The sequence below is a fragment of the Chiloscyllium plagiosum genome, unplaced genomic scaffold (assembly GCF_037043375.1).
Source record: "Chiloscyllium plagiosum isolate Xiang-an unplaced genomic scaffold, Cpla_swu_hap1 HiC_scaffold_16, whole genome shotgun sequence".
Classification (NCBI taxonomy): Eukaryota; Metazoa; Chordata; class Chondrichthyes; order Orectolobiformes; family Hemiscylliidae; genus Chiloscyllium; species Chiloscyllium plagiosum.
The window spans coordinates 74,891,876-74,908,487 of NW_028270154.1; the positions used below are offsets into that span (position 1 = coordinate 74,891,876).

At 44.3% G+C, this 16,612-nt stretch overlaps 1 long non-coding RNA gene across 2 annotated transcripts in view; it reads right to left on the minus strand.

Moving 5' to 3' along the window:
• Window positions 1-1,463: 1,463 nt before the first annotated feature.
• The window catches only part of LOC122556942 (uncharacterized), a 79,922-nt gene continuing 64,773 nt past the window's right edge, over window positions 1,464-16,612 (minus strand). The window contains exon 4 of one of the 2 annotated variants that reach the window (XR_015759679.1): window positions 1,464-2,075. This is a non-coding gene — a long non-coding RNA (uncharacterized LOC122556942). Of the gene's footprint in view, window positions 3,365-16,612 lie in introns of both variants that reach the window. The other variant, XR_006313718.2, reaches the window with a different exon arrangement.

A 16,612-nucleotide genomic window follows, 5' to 3' on the forward strand; every position in this document is an offset into this window, starting at 1 on the left:
GTCATGTTTGGATGGGCCTAACATTTTACCCCCAGGGTCTTTGTCAAGGGCCCAGGTGTGCTGGAGCCACACCCACCCCTGGGGCTGAGGAAGTAACAGCTACCACAGCATAGGTACAGCTGGCCTCTGCTAACAGGAGATATTGATGCTGGTGTCACCGTTGGTGGTTCAACTGTGCCCTGCCTCTCCACAACAACAGACCAAACAAAAATCCCACTGTCCCTAGGCAGCTGCACAAGCCACAGCAGCAACAGTCCTGGGGACTCCTGGTAGCACATAACAACAGGCCAAACGATTGCATTAACCTTATTCCCAGGCTCCACTCTGGTCTCTAGGCCCCACTCTTCAAGCAGCTGCAGGGACCCACTTCCTCTTTCTGTCTCACATTGTCTAAGCTCCCAAGGCCTTCTGGGTCCCAATGAAATTATTATAATTACAATTTAATACAGGCCCTTTGGCCCACCTAGCCTGCCTACTTATTACCCATCTGTGAGGAACCTCCTGTTCATTGTCTATCAAGATATACCTTAAACGTTGCTAACATGCCTGCTTCACCACTTCCCCTAGTAGTGTGTTCCAGGCACCCACCATCCTCTTTCCTGGTATTTCTCCCCTAAACTTTCCCCCTCTCACCTTGAACCTGTGCCCTCTTGTAGTTGACCACCCTGGGAAAAAGCCTCTGACTATCGACCCTATCTATGCCTCTCATAATTTTGTAGACTGCAGATGCTAGAGATTAGAGTCAAAAGGTGTGGTGCTGCAAAAGCACAGATGGTCAGGCAGCATCTGAGGACCAGGAGAATTGGCGTTTCGAGTATAAGCTCTTGCTGAGGAAGGGGATGTGGCTGTAGTAGCGAGTCTGCTTCAGGAGATGGCTGAAGAGCTTCAGGGCAGGTAGATGACTTGGGGTGCAGTGAAAGAGAGAGACTCACTGAGATCCTTGTAGAGAGAGGAGGAGAACTTCTTCAAAGTGGGCATCCTTGGAACAGGCTTCGCAATAAGGTTATAATCAACTAGGAGAAAGTGAGAGCTGCAGATGCTTGAGATCAGAGTCAAAAAGTGTGGTGCTGAAAAAGCACAGCAGGTCAGGAGGCAGCATCCGAGGAGCAGGAGAGTCAATATTTCAAGCATAAGCTCTTATGCTCCTTGGATGCTGCCTGACTGGCTGTGCTTTTTCAGCACCACACTTAATAAGATAAGAGTCCATGGTGTTGGAGGTAGTAAATTACCATGGATAGAGGATTAGCTAACTAACAGCAGAGAAAGAGTTGTGATAAGGAGCCATCATAACCTGTAACTAGTGGATTGCCACAGGAATTGTTACTGGTAATGCAATAATTTACAATGTATATTAATAACTTGGATGAAACTGTGGACAGATGAATTAAATAAAGGAATGATTATTGTCCAGTTTTGTAAAAGTTAAATGTTCAACGTTCTGATGAAATAACCATTTATTTGCTGATACAGCAAGTTGCCAAGCCTTGTGTAGAGAGCCCCCTTGCACAGTGACCTTTACTCCAGAGTGGTTTTCTGATGGAATTTGCTTTTATTTAATTTACTCATAAGCTATGTACTATTTAATACACTGTTACTGAGAGGAGAACAGCTAACAAAAGACTATTACACAATTGTAACTGTGGGGGTGGGAGAGTGTCAAACATTTAAAAACAGAACTGTAGTATTCAAAAATGTCAAATTTCATATCAGAAACTACTTATAGATCAGGTCTAATTGGGTGTGTGAAACATGCTTCCTATCCTTGATCCCAACAGTGCCAACATCAAGGTGCCACTGTTTGCAGCAGTGTCGATATTGTACCTCCACAACAGATATCTGCAGGTCCGATCTGGACAAGTTAACTGCAGTTTACATCCATTTGTGGGAAATCCATCAGAAACACATTTTCAACTAAATTAATTTTAGATACAGTGAGTGGCAACGTTAGAAAATGGAACATGTTGATTACAATAATATTTTGATTGCTTCATTGTCATGCATGTCTGTTTCTGGTGCAGGACTCACTTCATAATGGTGAAACTTGCCTTTTCAACAATGTAACTTCACCTATAAGTCTGACAGATAAAAATGTTATAGTTAAGAACATTTAACTGCACATAGTTCATTTATTCACTATCACATATTATTGTAGCAAGTTTGTGGGTGGGTCTGCTGATTCTTACTCTGAAGTGTAAAACCCCGTAAACCAACTTGCTTCCCTGTAATCTCACTTCAAGAAGAGTTCATGTGCATCAAGGTTTGGATTTGTCTGATGACTACAAAATAAAAATGAGTTGTCAACTTGGTGAAGCTACCAAACAGGAAGACTTGTGTGCCAAACAAAATACGCAGTAAATAAAAGACAGAGCTAGGCAATCCCACAACAAAGAAGCAAGTCCAATGTTATGAAGATGTGGAGGTACTGTACCTTTCAGAGAGTGAAAAACTAGCAAGGACAAAACACACAAAGTCTGGAACAAGGCAACATTGCAACACTTGGTTGAAACAGCTCACAGCATTTGGGTTGCAAGGGAGCCAAAACAAATTTAAATTTGGCCAATCAGTTTAAATTATGTCTCAAGATACCAGAATCCAATCAAATTTGCATTTAGCATATTGATAATGTCAAAACCAATGAAATGATCTGGGGTATAAAACCGGAAATGTTGAACAGTTAGGAGGAGAACTGCCAAGCCACCAACAAGTACAGACTGCCAGCAGAACTCTGAGATGTATCTGTCTATAAGAAGGTTGCGCAGCAGAACATTGAAAAGACGACAGAGGAAAATCTGCAGAGGAAGACACAAAGAGAAGACCCGACAGCTGACTGACTGGTTTTGAAAGTTGAATTTTTTTTGTAACTCTTAATCAGGTTTTTTTTTATCAGACTACTATTGTAGAGTGGGAGGTAAAAGAAAGGTTTAAGAGAACGGAGTTGTAAATAGTTGTTGGTTTTAATATTCTCTGTTGGACTTAAAGAATAAAGTTGTTCACTTTTACTTTAAATGGTGACCTCTGGGTAGCTCTTTACCTCTCAAATTTTAAGAGATTGCAGCATGGAGTGAATCTTTTCTGTGCGGCTGGTTTAAATTAGCAGAGAGATTTACCCCATGTCGTAACACTAAGCTATGCAATCCTGCCACATCCAGTCATGAATAGCAGTCAACAATTAAACAACTCAATGGAGGAAGAGGCTCCATAAATATCACTGTCCTCACTGATGGAAGAGCCCAGCACATCAGTGCAAACGATAAGGCTGAAGCATTCACAGCAATCTTCAGACAGAAGTGCCAAGTAGATGATCTTGGCTTCCTCCATAGGTCCCCAGCATCACAGATTCCAGTCTTCAGTCGATTCAATTCATCTGCATGATATCAAGAAATGGTTGGTGGCACTGGGTACTACAAAGGCTATGGGTCTGACAACATTCCAGCAATAGTACTGAAGTTCCAGATCTCACTGTAACCCCGAGTCAACCTGTTCCAACACAGCTAAATTACTGCCCCATCCACTACTCTTAATTGTTAGAGATGTGATGGAAGATGTCATCAACAGTGCTATCAAGCAGCACCTGCTCAGCAATAACCTGCGCAGTGACGCCCTGTTTGATTTCCGCTAGGGCCACTCAGCTCCTGATCTCATCAACAACCTTGGTTCAACAGAATCAAAGCAGCACTTAACTGGAGTTAGGGGTCAACAGCATGAGTAAAGGATGAAAGATGACATGATTAAAGGGGGCAAGATCTCATGCAGGAGATTCTGTGAGCTTGTGTTGAACCGTTATTCTATAAATGAATGCTTTCATTAAATAGCTTCTTGGGGAAATGAACAGACTGCAATAGAAACATTTGGAAGGCAAACACTCCCCTATCACACACCCCAAAAATACAACTCAACTTGGTACTTGGGTGGCATGGTGTCTCAGTGGTTAGCACTGCTGCCTCACAGCGCCAGGGACCTGGGTTCGATTCCAGCCTTGGGCGACTGTCTGTGTGGAGTTTACACATTCTCCCAGTGTGTGCGTGGGTTTCCTCCGGGTGCTCAAGTTTCCTCCCACAGTCCAAAGATGTGCAGTTTAAGTGTACTGGCCAGGGAAAGTGCAGGGTTGCAGGGATGGGCGTGGATCTGGGTGGGATGCTCTTCAGAGGGTTGTTGTGAACTCGATGGGTCGAATGGCCTGCTTCCACACTATCGGGATTCTATGATAACCTGCTCACTGATGTCCAGTTTAGATTCTGCCAGGGCAACTCAGCTCCTGACTTCATTACAGCCTTGGTTTAAACATGGACAAAAGAGCTGAATTCCAGAAGGGAGGTGGGAGTGACAGCCCTTCACATTAAAATTGCATTTGATAGAGTGTGGCAACAAGGATCCCTAGTAATGATCGCTGGAGTCATTGTGAATCAGGGGACAAACCTGGCTGTGGTTGTTGGAGGTCAGTCTTCTCAGATCAGGGGATAAAATTTCTACGATAGCAGAAATATCCCCCAGACTATTCCAATCACCTCCAAAGCAGTGAGAACAGACTATAATATGAAAAGAATCAGGGCGAGGCCATTCGGCCCCTCGATCTTGAAGTATTATATGGATTTTTGCCTCGACCACCCACATAGGGAGTGAGTTCCAGATTCCCAACACCCTCTGGATGAAAACACTTTTTGTCACATCTCCTCCAAACCTTCAGTCTTTACCTTAGATCTAACCCCCCCCCCCCCCCCCCCCAGTCACTTATCTCTCCATCAAAGGGAAAAGTTTATTCCTGTCTACCCTATCTATGCCCCTCCTAACTTTGTACATCTCAGTCATGCCCCCCTTTCAGTCTCCTCTGCTCTGAAGAAAACAATCACATTCTGTCCAATCTCTCTTCGTAACTGGACCTCTCTAGCCCAGACAACATCCTGATACATCTCCTCTGCACCCTCCCCAGTGCTATCACATCCCTCTGAGAATGTGGATTCCAGAACTGCTCACAATACTCTAGCTGTAGCCTAACCAATGTTTTACACAGTTCTAGCTAACTTCCCTGCTCTTAAACTCTATGCCTCGACTAATAAAGGTGCTTTCTCCACCTGTCCTGATACCTTAAGGGATTGGTGCACGTGCACACCAATATCCCTCTAATGTTTAGTGTTTCCCAGGAAGCCTATCCTTCATCATTTATTCCCTGCATTGCTTTCCCTGCCCCAGGTGCATCACCTCATGTTTATCCAGATTGTATTGAAATTAAATCCAAAATGTGCTCGCTCGTCGATGAGCATTCCTCATGAGAAGGTCTGCCCGACAAACAATACAGACCTCATGTGGCCAAATGTAAAAAGGTCTGTAAACGTTAATGTATTCCTGGTGAAAATGTCACACACCATCAGTTTCAGCTGAAACCTGGTGGCAGCACAGACAATATACACCTAAGCAGAACAAAATCCCCTCCAAATTGGAAGGCTGTAGATGGTTTATCCATGACTCCTCTGTCATAATTGATATTTGAATTTGTGGGGCATGGCAAGACAAAACGGTTCCCAAAAGTGAGGAAAACTGGGATTTTAATGTAAAGGCCTGTCACTCTCACCTCCCCTTTGGAATTCAATGTCATAGAGCGGTGATCTTGTCACTATGAATATCACAGAGTGGTGTTCCTGTCAGTGTGAATATCACACAGAGCTGTTCCTGTCAGTGTGAATATCAGAGAGGTGTTCCTGTCAGTCTGAATATCACAGAGAGGTGTTCCTGTCAGTGTGAATATCACAGAGTGGTGTTCCTGTCAGTGTGAATATCACAGAGTGGTGTTCCTGTCAGTGTGAATATCACAGAGAGGTGTTCCTGTCAGTCTGAATATCACAGAGAGGTGTTCCTGTCAGTGTGAATATCACAGAGAGGTGTTCCTGTCAGTCTGAATATCACAGAGAAGTGTTCCTGTCAGTGTGAATATCACAGAGTGGTGTTCCTGTCAGTGTGAATATCACAGAGAGGAGTTCCTGTCAGTGTGAATATCAGAGAGGTGTTCCTGTCAGTGTGAATATCACAGAGTGGTGTTCCTGTCAGTCTGAATATCACAGAGAGGTGTTCCTGTCAGTCTGAATATCACAGAGAGGTGTTCCTGTCAGTGTGAATATCACAGAGAGGTGTTCCTGTCAGTCTGAATGTCACAGAGAGGTGTTCCTGTCAGTCTGAATATCACAGACTGGTGTTCCTGTCAGTGTGAATATCACAGAGAGGTGTTCCTGTCAGTCTGAATATCACAGAGTGGTGTTCCTGTCAGTGTGAATATCACAGAGTGGTGTTCCTGTCAGTGTGAATATCACAGAGAGGTGTTCCTGTCAGTGTGAATATCACAGAGAGGTGTTCCTGTCAGTCTGAATATCACAGAGAGGTGTTCCTGTCAGTCTGAATATCACAGAGAGGTGTTCCTGTCAGTGTGAATATCACAGAGAGGTGTTCCTGTCAGTCTGAATATCACAGAGTGGTGTTCCTGTCAGTGTGAATATCACAGGGAGGTGTTCCTGTCAGTGTGAATATCACAGAGAGGTGTTCCTGTCAGTCTGAATATCACAGAGTAGTGTTCCTGTCAGTCTGAATATCACAGAGTGGTGTTCCTGTCAGTGTGAATATCACAGAGAGGTGTTCCTGTCAGTGTGAATATCACAGAGTGGTGTTCCTGTCAGTCTGAATATCACAGAGAGGTGTTCCTGTCAGTGTGAATATCACAGAGTGGTGTTCCTGTCAGTGTGAATATCACAGAGAGGTATTCCTGTCAGTGTGATTATCACAGAGTGGTGTTCCTGTCAGTGTGAATATCACAGAGAGGTGTTCCTGTCAGTCTGAATATCACAGAGAGGTATTCCTGTCAGTGTGATTATCACAGAGTGGTGTTCCTGTCAGTCTGAATATCACAGAGAGGTGTTCCTGTCAGTCTGAATATCACAGAGAGGTGATCCTGTCAGTCTGAATATCACAGAGTGGTGTTCCTGTCAGTGTGAATATCACAGAGTGGTGTTCCTGTCAGTGTGAATATCACAGAGAGGTGTTCCTGTCAGTGTGAATATCACAGAGAGGTGTTCCTGTCAGTCTGAATATCACAGAGAGGTGTTCCTGTCAGTCTGAATATCACAGAGAGGTGTTCCTGTCAGTGTGAATATCACAGAGAGGTGTTCCTGTCAGTCTGAATATCACAGAGTGGTGTTCCTGTCAGTGTGAATATCACAGGGAGGTGTTCCTGTCAGTGTGAATATCACAGAGAGGTGTTCCTGTCAGTCTGAATATCACAGAGTAGTGTTCCTGTCAGTCTGAATATCACAGAGTGGTGTTCCTGTCAGTGTGAATATCACAGAGAGGTGTTCCTGTCAGTGTGAATATCACAGAGTGGTGTTCCTGTCAGTCTGAATATCACAGAGAGGTGTTCCTGTCAGTGTGAATATCACAGAGTGGTGTTCCTGTCAGTGTGAATATCACAGAGAGGTATTCCTGTCAGTGTGATTATCACAGAGTGGTGTTCCTGTCAGTGTGAATATCACAGAGAGGTGTTCCTGTCAGTCTGAATATCACAGAGAGGTATTCCTGTCAGTGTGATTATCACAGAGTGGTGTTCCTGTCAGTCTGAATATCACAGAGAGGTGTTCCTGTCAGTCTGAATATCACAGAGAGGTGATCCTGTCAGTGTGAGTATCACAGAGAGGTGTTCCTGTAAGTGTGAATATCACAGAGAGGTGTTCCTGTCAGTCTGAATATCACAGAGAGGTGTTCCTGTCAGTGTGAATATCACAGAGAGGTGTTCCTGTCAGTGTGGATATCACACAGAGCTCTTCCTGTCAGTGTGAATATCAGAGTGGTGTTCCTGTCAGTGTGAATATCACAGAGAGGTATTCCTGTCAGTGTGATTATCACAGAGTGGTGTTCCTGTCAGTGTGAATATCACAGAGAGGTGTTCCTGTCAGTCTGAATATCACAGAGAGGTGTTCCTGTCAGTGTGAATATCACAGAGTGGTGTTCCTGTCATTGTGAATATCACAGAGAGGTGTTCCTGTCAGTGTGAATATCAGAGAGGTGTTCCTGTTAGTGTGAATATCACAGAGTGGTGTTCCTGTCAGTCTGAATATCACAGAGTGGTGTTCCTGTCAGTGTGAATATCACAGAGAGGTGTTCCTGTCAGTGTGAATATCAGAGAGGTGTTCCTGTCAGTCTGAATGTCACAGAGAGGTGTTCCTGTCAGTCTGAATATCACAGACTGGTGTTCCTGTCAGTGTGAATATCACAGAGAGGTGTTCCTGTCAGTCTGAATATCACAGAGTGGTGTTCCTGTCAGTGTGAATATCACAGAGTGGTGTTCCTGTCAGTGTGAATATCACAGAGAGGTGTTCCTGTCAGTGTGAATATCACAGAGAGGTGTTCCTGTCAGTCTGAATATCACAGAGAGGTGTTCCTGTCAGTCTGAATATCACAGAGAGGTGTTCCTGTCAGTGTGAATATCACAGAGAGGTGTTCCTGTCAGTCTGAATATCACAGAGTGGTGTTCCTGTCAGTGTGAATATCACAGGGAGGTGTTCCTGTCAGTGTGAATATCACAGAGTGGTGTTCCTGTCAGTCTGAATATCACAGAGAGGTGTTCCTGTCAGTGTGAATATCACAGAGAGGTGTTCCTGTCAGTCTGAATATCACAGAGTGGTGTTCCTGTCAGTGTGAATATCACAGAGTGGTGTTCCTGTCAGTCTGAATATCACAGAGAGGTGTTCCTGTCAGTCTGAATATCACAGAGAGGTGATCCTGTCAGTGTGAATGTCACAGAGAGGTGTTCCTGTCAGTGTGAATATCACAGAGAACTGTTTCTGTCAGTGTGAATATCACAGAGTGGTGTTCCTGTCAGTCTGAATATCACAGAGAGGTGTTCCTGTCAGTCTGAATATCACAGAGAGGTGTTCCTGTCAGTGTGAATATCACAGAGTGGTGTTTCTGTCAGTGTGAATATCACAGAGTGGTGTTCCTGTCAGTGTAATATCACAGAGAGGTGTTCCTGTCAGTGTGAATATCACAGAGAGGTGTTCCTGTCAGTGTGAATATCACAGAGAAGTGTTCCTGTCAGTGTGAATATCACAGAGTGGTGTTCCTGTCAGTGTGAATATCACAGAGAGGTGTTCCTGTCAGTGTGAATATCACAGAGTAGTGTTCCTGTCAGTCTGAATATCACAGAGTGGTGTTCCTGTCAGTGTGAATATCACAGAGTGGTGTTCCTGTCAGTGTGAATATCACTGAGAGGTATTCCTGTCAGTGTGATTATCACAGAGTGGTGTTCCTGTCAGTCTGAATATCACAGAGAGGTGTTCCTGTCAGTCTGAATATCACAGAGAGGTATTCCTGTCAGTGTGATTATCACAGAGCGGTGTTCCTGTCAGTCTGAATATCACAGAGAGGTGTTCCTGTCAGTCTGAATATCACAGAGAGGTGATCCTGTCAGTCTGAATATCACAGAGAGGTGTTCCTGTCAGTCTGAATATCACAGAGAGGTGTTCCTGTCAGTCTGAATATCACAGAGTGGTGTTCCTGTCAGTGTGAATATCACAGGGAGGTGTTCCTGTCAGTGTGAATATCACAGAGAGGTGTTCCTGTCAGTCTGAATATCACAGAGTAGTGTTCCTGTCAGTCTGAATATCACAGAGTGGTGTTCCTGTCAGTGTGAATATCACAGAGAGGTGTTCCTGTCAGTGTGAATATCACAGAGTGGTGTTCCTGTCAGTCTGAATATCACAGAGAGGTGTTCCTGTCAGTGTGAATATCACAGAGTGGTGTTCCTGTCAGTGTGAATATCACAGAGAGGTATTCCTGTCAGTGTGATTATCACAGAGTGGTGTTCCTGTCAGTGTGAATATCACAGAGAGGTGTTCCTGTCAGTCTGAATATCACAGAGAGGTATTCCTGTCAGTGTGATTATCACAGAGTGGTGTTCCTGTCAGTCTGAATGTCACAGAGAGGTGTTCCTGTCAGTCTGAATATCACAGAGAGGTGATCCTGTCAGTGTGAGTATCACAGAGAGGTGTTCCTGTAAGTGTGAATATCACAGAGAGGTGTTCCTGTCAGTCTGAATATCACAGAGAGGTGTTCCTGTCAGTGTGAATATCACAGAGAGGTGTTCCTGTCAGTGTGGATATCACACAGAGCTCTTCCTGTCAGTGTGAATATCAGAGTGGTGTTCCTGTCAGTGTGAATATCACAGAGAGGAATTCCTGTCAGTGTGATTATCACAGAGTGGTGTTCCTGTCAGTGTGAATATCACAGAGAGGTGTTCCTGTCAGTCTGAATATCACAGAGAGGTGTTCCTGTCAGTGTGAATATCACAGAGTGGTGTTCCTGTCAGTGTGAATATCACAGAGAGGTGTTCCTGTCAGTGTGAATATCAGAGAGGTGTTCCTGTTAGTGTGAATATCACAGAGTGGTGTTCCTGTCAGTCTGAATATCACAGAGTGGTGTTCCTGTCAGTGTGAATATCACAGAGAGGTGTTCCTGTCAGTGTGAATGTCAGAGAGGTGTTCCTGTCAGTCTGAATGTCACAGAGAGGTGTTCCTGTCAGTCTGAATATCACAGACTGGTGTTCCTGTCAGTGTGAATATCACAGAGAGGTGTTCCTGTCAGTCTGAATATCACAGAGTGGTGTTCCTGTCAGTGTGAATATCACAGAGTGGTGTTCCTGTCAGTGTGAATATCACAGAGAGGTGTTCCTGTCAGTCTGAATATCACAGAGTGGTGTTCCTGTCAGTGTGAATATCACAGGGAGGTGTTCCTGTCAGTCTGAATATCACAGAGTGGTGTTCCTGTCAGTGTGAATATCACAGAGTGGTGTTCCTGTCAGTGTGAATATCACAGAGAGGTGTTCCTGTCAGTCTGAATATCACAGAGTGGTGTTCCTGTCAGTGTGAATATCACAGGGAGGTGTTCCTGTCAGTGTGAATATCACAGAGTGGTGTTCCTGTCAGTCTGAATATCACAGAGAGGTGTTCCTGTCAGTGTGAATATCACAGAGAGGTGTTCCTGTCAGTCTGAATATCACAGAGTGGTGTTCCTGTCAGTGTGAATATCACAGAGTGGTGTTCCTGTCAGTCTGAATATCACAGAGAGGTGTTCCTGTCAGTCTGAATATCACAGAGAGGTGATCCTGTCAGTGTGAATGTCACAGAGAGGTGTTCCTGTCAGTGTGAATATCACAGAGAACTGTTTCTGTCAGTGTGAATATCACAGAGTGGTGTTCCTGTCAGTCTGAATATCACAGAGAGGTGTTCCTGTCAGTCTGAATATCACAGAGAGGTGTTCCTGTCAGTGTGAATATCACAGAGAACTGTTTCTGTCAGTGTGAATATCACAGAGTGGTGTTCCTGTCAGTGTAATATCACAGAGAGGTGTTCCTGTCAGTGTGAATATCACAGAGAGGTGTTCCTGTCAGTGTGAATATCACAGAGAAGTGTTCCTGTCAGTGTGAATATCACAGAGTGGTGTTCCTGTCAGTGTGAATATCACAGAGAGGTGTTCCTGTCAGTGTGAATATCACAGAGTAGTGTTCCTGTCAGTCTGAATATCACAGAGTGGTGTTCCTGTCAGTGTGAATATCACAGAGTGGTGTTCCTGTCAGTGTGAATATCACTGAGAGGTATTCCTGTCAGTGTGATTATCACAGAGTGGTGTTCCTGTCAGTCTGAATATCACAGAGAGGTGTTCCTGTCAGTCTGAATATCACAGAGAGGTATTCCTGTCAGTGTGATTATCACAGAGCGGTGTTCCTGTCAGTCTGAATATCACAGAGAGGTGTTCCTGTCAGTCTGAATATCACAGAGAGGTGATCCTGTCAGTGTGAATATCACAGAGAGGTGTTCCTGTCAGTCTGAATATCACAGAGAGCTCTTCCTGTCAGTGTGAATATCAGAGTGGTGTTCCTGTCAGTGTGAATATCACAGAGAGGTGTTCCTGTCAGTGTGAATATCACAGAGAGGTGTTTCTGTCAGTGTGAATATCACAGAGTGGTGTTCCTGTCAGTGTGAATATCACAGAGTGGTGTTCCTGTCAGTGTGAATATCACAGAGTGGTGTTCCTGTCAGTGTGAATATCACAGAGGGGTCTTCCTGTCAGTGTGAATATCACAGAGTGGTGTTCCTGTCAGTGTGAATATCACAGAGAGGTATTCCTGTCAGTGTGAATATCACAGAGTGGTGTTCCTGTCAGTGTGAATATCACACAAAGCTGTTCCTGTCAGTGTGAATATCACAGAGAGGTGTTCCTGTCAGTGTGAATATCACAGAGAGGTGTTCCTGTCAGTGTGAATATCACAGAGAGGTGTTTCTGTCAGTGTGAATATCACAGAGTGGTGTTCCTGTCAGTGTGAATATCACAGAGAGGTGTTCCTGTCAGTGTGAATATCACAGAGAACTGTTTCTGTCAGTGTGAATATCACAGAGTGGTGTTCCTGTCAGTCTGAATATCACAGAGAGGTGTTCCTGTCAGTCTGAATATCACAGAGAGGTGTTCCTGTCAGTGTGAATATCACAGAGTGGTGTTCCTGTCAGTGTGAATATCACAGAGAACTGTTTCTGTCAGTGTGAATATCACAGAGTGGTGTTCCTGTCAGTGTAATATCACAGAGAGGTGTTCCTGTCAGTGTGAATATCACAGAGAGGTGTTCCTGTCAGTGTGAATATCACAGAGAGGTGTTCCTGTCAGTGTGAATATCACACAGAGCTGTTCCTGTCAGTGTGAATATCACAGAGTGGTGTTCCTGTCAGTGTAATATCACAGAGAGGTGTTCCTGTCAGTCTGAATATCACAGAGTGGTGTTCCTGTCAGTGTAATATCACAGAGCGGTGTTCCTGTCAGTGTGAATATCACAGAGAGGTGTTCCTGTCAGTGTGAATATCACAGAGAGGTTTTCCTGTCAGTGTGAATATCAAAGAGAACTGTTTCTGTCAGTGTGAATATCACAGAGTGGTGTTCCTGTCAGTGTGAATATCACAGAGAGGTGTTCCTGTCAGTGTGAATATCACAGAGAGGTGTTCCTGTCAGTGTGAATATCACAGAGAGGTGTTTCTGTCAGTGTGAATATCACAGAGAGGTGTTCCTGTCAGTCTGAATATCACAGAGAGGTGTTCCTGTCAGTGTGAATATCACACAGAGCTGTTCCTGTCAGTGTGAATATCACAGAGAACTGTTTCTGTCAGTGTGAATATCACAGAGAACTGTTTCTATCAGTGTGAATATCACAGAGAGGTGTTCCTGTCAGTGTGAATATCACAGAGAGGTGTTCCTGTCAGTCTTAATATCACAGAGAACTGTTTCTGTCAGTCTGAATATCACAGAGAGGTGTTCCTGTCAGTGTGAATATCACAGAGTGGTGTTCCTGTCAGTGTGAATATCACAGAGAGGTGTTCCTGTCAGTGTGAATATCAGAGAGGTGTTCCTGTCAGTGTGAATATCACAGAGTGGTGTTCCTGTCAGTGTGAATATCACACAGAGCTGTTCCTGTCAGTGTGAATATCAGAGAGGTGTTCCTGTCAGTCTGAATGTCACAGAGAGGTATTCCTGTCAGTCTGAATATCACAGAGTGGTGTTCCTGTCAGTGTGAATATCACAGAGAGGTGTTCCTGTCAGTCTGAATATCACAGTGAGGTGTTCCTGTCAGTGTGAATATCACAGAGAGGTGTTCCTGTCAGTCTTAATATCACAGAGAACTGTTTCTGTCAGTCTGAATATCACAGAGAGGTGTTCCTGTCAGTGTGAATATCACAGAGTGGTGTTCCTGTCAGTGTGAATATCACAGAGAGGTGTGCCTGTCAGTGTGAATATCAGAGAGGTGTTCCTGTCAGTGTGAATATCACAGAGTGGTGTTCCTGTCAGTGTGAATATCACACAGAGCTGTTCCTGTCAGTGTGAATATCACAGAGAGGTATTCCTGTCAGTGTGATTATCACAGAGCGGTGTTCCTGTCAGTCTGAATATCACAGAGAGGTGTTCCTGTCAGTCTGAATATCACAGAGAGGTGATCCTGTCAGTGTGAATATCACAGAGAGGTGTTCCTGTCAGTGTGAATATCACAGAGAGGTGTTCCTGTCAGTCTGAATATCACAGAGAGGTGTTCCTGTCAGTGTGAATATCACAGAGAGGTGTTCCTGTCAGTGTGAATATCACAGAGAACTGTTTCTGTCAGTGTGAATATCACAGAGTGGTGTTCCTGTCAGTCTGAATATCACAGAGAGGTGTTCCTGTCAGTCTGAATATCACAGAGAGGTGTTCCTGTCAGTGTGAATATCACAGAGAACTGTTTCTGTCAGTGTGAATATCACAGAGTGGTGTTCCTGTCAGTGTAATATCACAGAGAGGTGTTCCTGTCAGTGTGAATATCACAGAGAGGTGTTCCTGTCAGTGTGAATATCACAGAGAGGTGTTCCTGTCAGTGTGAATATCACAGAGTGGTGTTCCTGTCAGTGTGAATATCACAGAGAGGTGTTCCTGTCAGTGTGAATATCACAGAGTAGTGTTCCTGTCAGTCTGAATATCACAGAGTGGTGTTCCTGTCAGTGTGAATATCACAGAGTGGTGTTCCTGTCAGTGTGAATATCACAGAGAGGTATTCCTGTCAGTGTGATTATCACAGAGTGGTGTTCCTGTCAGTGTGAATATCACAGAGAGGTGTTCCTGTCAGTCTGAATATCACAGAGAGGTGTTCCTGTCAGTGTGAATATCACAGAGAGGTGTTCCTGTCAGTGTGAATATCACAGAGTGGTGTTCCTGTCAGTGTGAATATCACAGAGAGGTGTTCTTGTCAGTGTGAATATCACAGAGTAGTGTTCCTGTCAGTCTGAATATCACAGAGTGGTGTTCCTGTCAGTGTGAATTTCACAGAGTGGTGTTCCTGTCAGTGTGAATATCACAGAGAGGTATTCCTGTCAGTGTGATTATCACAGAGTGGTGTTCCTGTCAGTCTGAATATCACAGAGAGGTGTTCCTGTCAGTCTGAATATCACAGAGAGGTATTCCTGTCAGTGTGATTATCACAGAGCGGTGTTCCTGTCAGTCTGAATATCACAGAGAGGTGTTCCTGTCAGTCTGAATATCACAGAGAGGTGATCCTGTCAGTGTGAATATCACAGAGAGGTGTTCCTGTCAGTCTGAATATCACAGAGAGGTGTTCCTGTCAGTCTGAATATCACAGAGAGGTGTTCCTGTCAGTGTGAATATCACAGAGAGGTGTTCCTGTCAGTGTGGATATCACACAGAGCTCTTCCTGTCAGTGTGAATATCAGAGTGGTGTTCCTGTCAGTGTGAATATCACAGAGAGGTGTTCCTGTCAGTGTGAATATCACAGAGAGGTGTTTCTGTCAGTGTGAATATCACAGAGTGGTGTTCCTGTCAGTGTGAATATCACAGAGAGGTGTTCCTGTCAGTGTGAATATCACAGAGAGGTGTTCCTGTCAGTGTGAATATCACAGAGTGGTGTTCCTGTCAGTGTGAATATCACAGAGTGGTGTTCCTGTCAGTGTGAATATCACAGAGGGGTCTTCCTGTCAGTGTGAATATCACAGAGTGGTGTTCCTGTCAGTGTGAATATCACAGAGAGGTATTCCTGTCAGTGTGAATATCACAGAGTGGTGTTCCTGTCAGTGTGAATATCACACAAAGCTGTTCCTGTCAGTGTGAATATCACAGAGTGGTGTTCCTGTCAGTGTGAATATCACAGAGAGGTGTTCCTGTCAGTGTGAATATCACAGAGAGGTGTTTCTGTCAGTCTGAATATCACAGAGTGGTGTTCCTGTCAGTGTGAATATCACAGAGTGGTGTTCCTGTCAGTGTGAATATCACAGAGAACTGTTTCTGTCAGTGTGAATATCACAGAGTGGTGTTCGTGTCAGTCTGAATATCACAGAGAGGTGTTCCTGTCAGTCTGAATATCACAGAGAGGTGTTCCTGTCAGTGTGAATATCACAGAGTGGTGTTCCTGTCAGTGTGAATATCACAGAGAACTGTTTCTGTCAGTGTGAATATCACAGAGTGGTGTTCCTGTCAGTGTAATATCACAGAGAGGTGTTCCTGTCAGTGTGAATATCACAGAGAGGTGTTCCTGTCAGTGTGAATATCACAGAGAGGTGTTCCTGTCAGTGTGAATATCACACAGAGCTGTTCCTGTCAGTGTGAATATCACAGAGTGGTGTTCCTGTCAGTGTAATATCACAGAGTGGTGTTCCTGTCAGTGTGAATATCACAGAGTGGTGTTCCTGTCAGTGTAATATCACAGAGAGGTGTTCCTGTCAGTGTGAATATCACAGAGAGGTGTTCCTGTCAGTGTGAATATCACAGAGAGGTTTTCCTGTCAGTGTGAATATCAAAGAGAACTGTTTCTGTCAGTGTGAATATCACAGAGTGGTGTTCCTGTCAGTGTGAATATCACAGAGAGGTGTTCCTGTCAGTGTGAATATCACAGAGAGGTGTTCCTGTCAGTGTGAATGTCACAGAGAGGTGTTCCTGTCAGTGTGAATATCACAGAGAGGTGTTTCTGTCAGTGTGAATATCACAGAGAGGTGTTCCTGTCAGTCTGAATATCACAGAGAGGTGTTCCTGTCAGTGTGAATATCACACAGAGCTGTTCCTGTCAGTG